General features: G+C 30.9%; 1 pseudogene; it reads left to right on the top strand.

Moving 5' to 3' along the window:
* The first annotated feature begins 2,633 nt into the window (after positions 1-2,633).
* LOC128189356 (uncharacterized) lies at positions 2,634-7,281 on the top strand (annotated as a pseudogene).
* The last annotated feature ends 647 nt before the right edge of the window (positions 7,282-7,928 follow it).

Genomic DNA, 7,928 nt, shown 5'->3' with positions numbered 1-7,928 from the left:
ATAGTAAACATGTATTAAATCTTAGAAAATCTTCTTATTTACTCCCATAAATATTTGTTAAAAACTAAATGCATGATTCTGATGTCCATGAGGCCTTCTTCAAAAATTGTGAAATTCATGACCCCTGGGTTAGGGGTTCAGGCTCTAGGGTGGGGCCAATATGGCCATATAGTAAAACTGTATTAAATCTTAAAAAATCTTCTTCTCTACTCCCATATATATTTGTTCAAAACTTAATGCATGATGATGTCCATGAGGCAAAATCTTTCTCTCTACTCCCACACATGTGGGCAAAAAACTGAATACATGGTTATGATGTCTACAAACTCCTCTACCTAAATTGTGAAATTCATGGCCCCTCGGTCAAGGGTCAGGAAATGAAAGGGGGGGGCAATATAGTGTTTGTTAACATTTTCTTCTCTTTTCTCACACATCTGTATAAAAAACTGACTAATAATTATGTTTACCAGGAAGTCCTCTACTGAAATTTTAATTTTCATGTCCCCTCAAGGATTGGTTTTGACTCTAGGGCAGGGCCAAAATGGATGTATAGGTGTTAATGCATATAATTATCTTCTTTACTCCCACACACCTGAGAGGAAAACTGAATTCATGATTTTGTAGACCAGATCTTTTAGTTTTTCGCCAAAATTATAGGTATGACAGATCTTTTTGAAAGATTTCTGGCAGGGAGGTGGTCATCATTACAAATTTATAATTTTTCTACTCCAGTATGAAACCTAATTAATTAGATGCATACATGAGACTCCTCGACAAGCTTGTGTATGGGTTATATACTACTCAGGTGACCGTTAAGGCCAATTGGCCTCTTGTTTTTCTAGTGATGTAAATAGTCTGTGCTTATCAATAATACAGGAAAAATGCATTATTTAAAACTCGGCTTAATACGGAGTATGTTATTTACAAGTTTATACAACTCACTTTGAAATATTACGTACAGTGAAATATTAAAATTTAGGAACAATCATCGTACTTCGAAAACAATACTTTTTTAACGCACTCAAAAAAAATCAGAGTTTGGTAGAAATTCTTGTAAATTACAGGAGTTTTTATCTGACCAGATGTGCAGTTTTTTGTTGAAAAAGTTTTCACATAATTAAGCTAATGTAGTTCAGCATTTTAGACATATAAAACAACAGTTTAATATTGTAGTAATATTTGTATATTTACCTGCAATATAGGACATTAACTGCAATTTTTTTTTGGCAACTGTCATTGCATTTTACAATCGTTTTACTTTGTGATTATGTAAGTAGTATTTTACCCCTTTGTGAAGGATCATTTATTTTATTCAAAACCTCGGTATGACAGAAAAAATGATGATTTGATATTCATTACTTATCACAAATGACTTTATCCTTAAAAGTTTATTAAAAACGCGATGAAAAAGAATCTACAACAGTTTTTCAAATGCAGTGCGATTTTTTTGAAAATGATTGCAAGAAAATACCCTAATGCTTTTTAATTTGCCGATCTTGGCTGTAAATGCTTTTTCTTCATTCCGCATGCAGTGTTCAATCTAGGATTTGAAAATGTCACACAGATGTGCCGTAATTGGGCACCTTTCTCCGCGGCGAAAATTACAGAACTCTTTAAAGAGGCAATTCATACAGGATAATTGTTTTTATTTTTCTTCTGCATCATCCCCAAGTTTGACTTATTGTAAAAATCAACTTTTTACAATCAACTTTTAAAAAAAAACAACATATTTATATTATTTAGTTTACTTAAGCATTGAAAGAAAATATATATTTACAATCATAGAACATATTAAAAAACCCTGATTCTCTTAAACGAGAGGTCAGTAGGCCTTAAAGGTCACCTGAGTACCATAGCCCATACACAAACTTGTCGAGGAGTCCTATATATGCATTTAATTTTCGTTCTGGAGTAAAAAAAAAAAAATAATTTTTAATATTGTAATGACGACCACCTTCCTGTCTGAAATCTTTCAAAAAGGACTATGAAATCTATAATTTTAGCAAAAAACTTATAAAGATCATTTTAGAGTGCATGACCTGATATTGAAAAGGTACAAGAAAAAAGAAAATAATTTTTCCATATTTGTTAACTTTAAAGATAGCTTTTATGTGTATTTCAGATAAACTAAAACAAGGTGGCTAGTAGACAGGTTTTAAGAGACAATGTCAGTAATCATTGAGCTTTGTGCATATTATAAGTGGAAAGTGTAAAAAAAAATTTTTCCTAGATATTATGTTGATTAATATAGTTAAGTGGTATTTTAGAAATGTGGTATTTTTGGCCACATGGTCATTGTTTCCATGGCAACAACCAAAAATAGACAAAAACACTAAAATACCAACAAATCATCAAATTTGTGAAAATAACAATGCATATCAACATAAAATTTTGTTAAATTTAAAAAAAATTGATAACACTAAATTTTGCATTTATTTGGAAATCAGAATGTCAAAGTATTATTTCCCAAATTGCTTTTTTAACATTTTTCATTGTAAAATTTAAAGTATTTTTAAAAATTAATTTCTCTGAAAAGTAACCTGAATTTGTTTTGATTCTATATTAGATAAAAAATTCTTACATTGGTTTATAGGATTTATCAGTGAAAAACGGTAGTCAATGTGTATAAAAGAAATAACATTAAAAGCAAAGTAACCAAACTTTGATTTTGAACATGTAATATTACCCCCCTTTATGGAACTCTTCTGCGGCGGAGGTTCAAGTAAACTAACAGGAAGTGGAAACCAAACATGTTGTCTGCTCAGTTGGTTGTAGTCTGCTTGAATTTGCAGAGGACTTACAGCAACTTGTAATGGTAGGTGATATTTTATAAATATGTCTGATCTATGCCAAAAATATTTAATGTAAAACATCTATATTGCTTCATAAACGGATAAAAAATTTGACTTTTTGATTGATTTTACAGGGAGTTGTGGTTGCTTGATGTTTGTTTAAAATTGCAGAGGAATGACATCTGATTCAACTTGTAAATGTAAGTGTTGTTCCGTCAACATATGTGATGAATTTAGAATTATTTCAATTAAATAAATATACACTCTTTACCAATTTTACATAGATTTTTAGAAAGAATTGGAATGACTCATGAACTTTGTCTTAATTGTTTTAATTGTCAGAGAAATAACAGCATCTTTTGAAAATATGTGTATTTTTGTCAGTATGTTGGATGGATTTCAAATAAGTTACCAGTAATAATGTAAAGCATTCATAAATTAATGCAAATTTATATGAAAAATACATAACCCCCACCCCTATCTCTCTCTTCCCCCCCCCCCCCCCCCCCCCCCACTAAACATTTAAAAAGACAGAATGTTTATTATACATTCTCTTTTAATGGGCAATTTTAATTTTCAATTTTTAATTCCAAATCAAGCCTCCATGATGATAAGATTACACTATCATAGTTAGATTCTCAGATGTAGTACATGTATGTTTGTTTTGGAAATACATGAATGCTCAATATCAGTTCAGTAACAAGCTTTTATATTAATAAGATATCTTGTTCTCTTTTAGATGGAAATAAGTTTGTCTGTAGCTTAGCTTTTTCACACCGAATGATACCTGTGGATATACAAAAAGACCTGGTCAAGACATATTATTTCTATGACATGATGTAATCTTTCCATAGATGCAACCTCCGACAGTTTTCAATTTGTAGGAGCATAAAATCAGAATCAGAATTATTGAAAATAAGGGGAGGTTTCTTCAGTGAAGATGATGAAATACTTACCATCTGTCCAAAACACAGGTATATGTATGTGACATGTCTTACGAATGTATCATGTTTCATAATATGGTTATGAATATCAGACAATTAAATTCAAAGACTTGCAGAATTTAAATTAAACACCTTTATCAATAAGAACATGTGATTAGTTTTTAAAAGAGTTGCTTGTAAATCTCTGAAAACAGAAAAAATGACCCATAGAAATTTCCTTTGCTTAATAGTGAATTAGAATTTTCTCTCTATCATTTTCTCTCTATCTCAAAGCATCTAGTTTAATTGTAGTAACTGTGCCTTCAGTTTGACAATGCTTGCAAATGACAAATTCATATGTTGTTTGCTTTGTTTTGTTTTTAATGTTTTGAATCAGGAAAAATAAGTACAGGTATAAATTGACTGAAGTGGACATAATTATTTGTACTTGTGAATTTATCTAAGGGCATTTCCTTATGTAACCATCTCTCTTATCTTTCTCTTCTTTAATATTGATGTTGTAAGATATATCTGTGCATTACTGTGAATCAATCATTACAATGCAGATAGAGGTAGATTCTTTCAGATCATCAAAAAGTTTGGCATACACAAGAAACTTAATTTACCAGCATTAAGTCTTCAGATTCATACTAAGTCAAAAAACGTGAAATAAGAAATTGCAAAGTAAATTTTAAGATTTTGACCATATTTTTTTATATTGAGTGACAATTGTAAAACTGTCAGTGGAACAAAAATTAAGCATTAGTAGACATACCTGGGAATGTAGAATTTAAAAAAATATGCCTGCCAGATTGATTATATCAAAAGTATGTGTAAAAACTTTTGATTGCATCGTAACTTGACCATGCAGTGGGCATTTGTGAAAAAAAATTAGTCAAGTAATGATAAACACATTTACAAATGAGTTTTAACATCTTATTTAGATATGTTCTTGGTGTTGGATGGAGGTCAAGTAGGATTTGTTCCCTTGGATGGACATGTAATCATCAAAGCAAGAGCAATTCAAATGGAACCATAACAAAAGAGCAGTCATTCTTCCTGAAGAAGTATTATGATTGTCTTATTAGAATTGCTTCAGGTTTGTCAATTATTTTGGTTATTATGGCATTGAGATTAAAAACACAGAATCTTTATTTCTATACTCTCTCTCTCTCTCTCTCTCTCTCTCTCTCTCTCTCTCTCTCTCTCTCTCTGTTGATAAATAAAGCCTAGGACCAGTAGTCTGTCAAAATATATTGGCCTGCAAAAAATTTACTTGCCCTCATATATCCATATGTGTAACATTCAAAATTGATTACAAATTGTTTTAGACATTTGGCTTTTAAAATATTTAGAAGTCCATCATACTTGTCAATTTTTTATTTTCACTGGCAGGAATAAAAAAATTTCTGGCCGCAGTCTTCGGACCACTGAGTTTTTGTAATGACTCATGTTACAGTCCAAATTAAATAAATTCTTTACTGCGAGCGCTTTCAGCCATGTTGGCTCTTCAAACAGTTACACAAAATTAAACGTAAGTAATCAAATAATTGATTTGCTTTTTATTATCTCACCTGAGCTGAAAGCTCCAGTGAGCATTTCTGATTACTTTCTGATTACATCCAAATGTCTGTCTGTCTTTCCATCTATCTGTAAACTTTTTGCATTTTTGACTTCTCTCCAGAATCACTGGGTCAGTTTTAACCAAGGAATATAAGTAGAAAAAATCTTTTGAAAAGTCTTTTAAAAAGGGATTTGATTTTTAACATAGGAATATGTGCAGTAAATTTTTTAAGATTTTTTTAAACAAGGTATACTCTTAATTGTTATTTTAGATATTTTGGTTCTGATACCATGAAGTTAATTTGATGAGCTATTGTTGCTCAGATTAGTGATGTGGCTTCTGGGCCTCTTGTTTGAATTTGTTAGATGATATCTCCATCATTTACTGTAATAGTTTTTCGACTTTTACAGGAGTGTGTTCCAATTGTAGAAAACATCTTGTAAAAACGATGGAATCAGATAAGGAGAATACACAAGGGGAAAATGAAGTAGACACATATCCAGTTGGTTCTGCTGAAGTTCTTCACAAAGGATGGGCTTTGAAGTCAAAATGCGAGTTTAAGTGATTCACTGAATCTCAAAAATCTTTCTTGAAAGTTTGAGGTTGTAGAAAGCAGTGGTCATAAACTTGACCCAGAAGATGTAGCCTCAGAGATGAGAAGAGTGAGAAATGCAGAAAGAAAGCGCATTTTCAGAATTGATGAGTTCCTTTCAGGAAATCAAGTTCCCAGCTATTTCTGCAGATTGGACTTAAAAAGGAGGAGGATTCCTGTTGTGATCAGATGGTTGGAGAAAAGGACCTAGAAGCTGAAAATGATTTGGACAATTTTAGAAGCTTGGCCACTTTAGCATTTTATTTGAACTTCTAATTCACTACTTTAGGCCACCCGAGTCACTCAGGTAACCTATTGCTATCTGTATTTGTCTGTCATCATTCGTTGTACATTAGTTGTAGACTTTTGAACATTTTTAGCTTCTTTTTTGAAATCACTGAACCAATTTAAACCAAAGTTAAAATATGTACTAAAGTACATACCAGGTATATATTTATGATGAGGAAGAGTGCCTCTTCCAAAATTGGGAAGTTCATGGCACTGGGTGAGGTGTTCTGGTGGGGCTCTAAATGCAGTAGTTCTTTGAAAATCTTCTCCTATGCTCCTGGGTATTTATCCGATGAAATAAGTATATAGTTATGATAAGGAAGAATGCCTCTTTCAAAGTTATGAATTTCATGGCCCCTGGATCAGGAGTTTTCTTGTAAGGACAGGGCTCTAAGGATTATGTAAATGATAGGGTGGTGTAATTTTTGCCCAATTTTTTTGTTCTTAAGATTTGTTCAATTATGTCACTGTATGTTATGCTATGACGTTTTAATAATTTTTTTTAGAATTTTGAAAGTTTATTGGATTAAACTATCCCGGAATAATAAAAATGATTTCATTATAGCCCTATAATTATAATGCACATGAATATACATTGAAAGAGCCACACTGCAGGTACTCAGGTGACCGATAAGAACCATGGGCCGCTTGTAAAATGTAGTATTGTTTGTGTGCTATGTGAACGCATCATGTATATTTTCAACTGAAACTCTTCCCTTTGAACTGTTGAGCTTAGTCATTGTAGATGTCATAAACGGGGGTGATAATTTTGTTAAAAAAAAATTAGGAAAAACAAATTCAGGCAATGAACAATTTTTATATACATGTATGATGTCCTTCTGTTAGAAGCAAGAAATATTTAAATAACTTTTATGTAACCAAGTCAAAACTTAACCTTAAAAAAATTCGTATGGTTAAAATTGCATTTCTATTAAATTAGTAAGGTAGAGTATATTCTGCTGTTAATTTTGCTTAACAAGAAAACAAATTCAAACAATTGAAAAATTACAGTTATGTATAATGGTAATTATCTGTTAAAAACACTGATTAAATTTATCAAAATTATAAAGTTTGTATCTCCGTCATAGTGTGTCCTCTCTCTCTCTCTCTCTCTCTCTCTCTCTCTCTTTATATATATACACACACACAGATAAGTGTTACCACACAAATCCTTTTCATAATGTGTTTTTTATTATTTTGGTAAAGTTTTTATGAGTTTTAAAATTTAAACATTTCATTATTGTAACACATAAAGTGTGTGAAGGCTTATAAAATCTATCTCGAGTCTGATTTGTATGGCAAAAATGTGTTGCTAGGGAGAACATAATGTTGCTATGGACATGATTTAGAAAAACTAAAGAGAATGGAAGTGATTGGAAAGAATTAAATAATGATGTTTTTAAAATATCAAATATAGATACGTACAGTCATTAAAAACATATTCTAGGTCTGATTTCTGTGTCAAAAAATGTGTTGCTATGGTTACAATTATGTTGCTATGGAAATTATTTAATTGAATAAAAAGAAAAATATGATAATAAAATGTTCTTCTCATAATATTTAAAAAAAAATAATATAAAAGTAATCTACATACATGCAGTTAAATAAACGTAAATAAATTAATGACTTGATGTGTCAAAAAGGTGTTGCTATGGACAAAATTGCGTTGCTATGGACCTAAAGCACAAAGAAAAAGCATTAAAAAGTAAAAAACTTAACAATCAAGTCATATTGAATGTTTAGTTTATATTTACTTTTGCATACATAAT

This window comes from Crassostrea angulata, chromosome 6, assembly GCF_025612915.1.
Source record: "Crassostrea angulata isolate pt1a10 chromosome 6, ASM2561291v2, whole genome shotgun sequence".
Taxonomy (NCBI): Eukaryota; Metazoa; Mollusca; class Bivalvia; order Ostreida; family Ostreidae; genus Magallana; species Magallana angulata.
The sequence above is the reverse complement of the archived record's forward strand: the minus strand, read 5'-3'. Positions and strand labels throughout refer to the sequence as shown.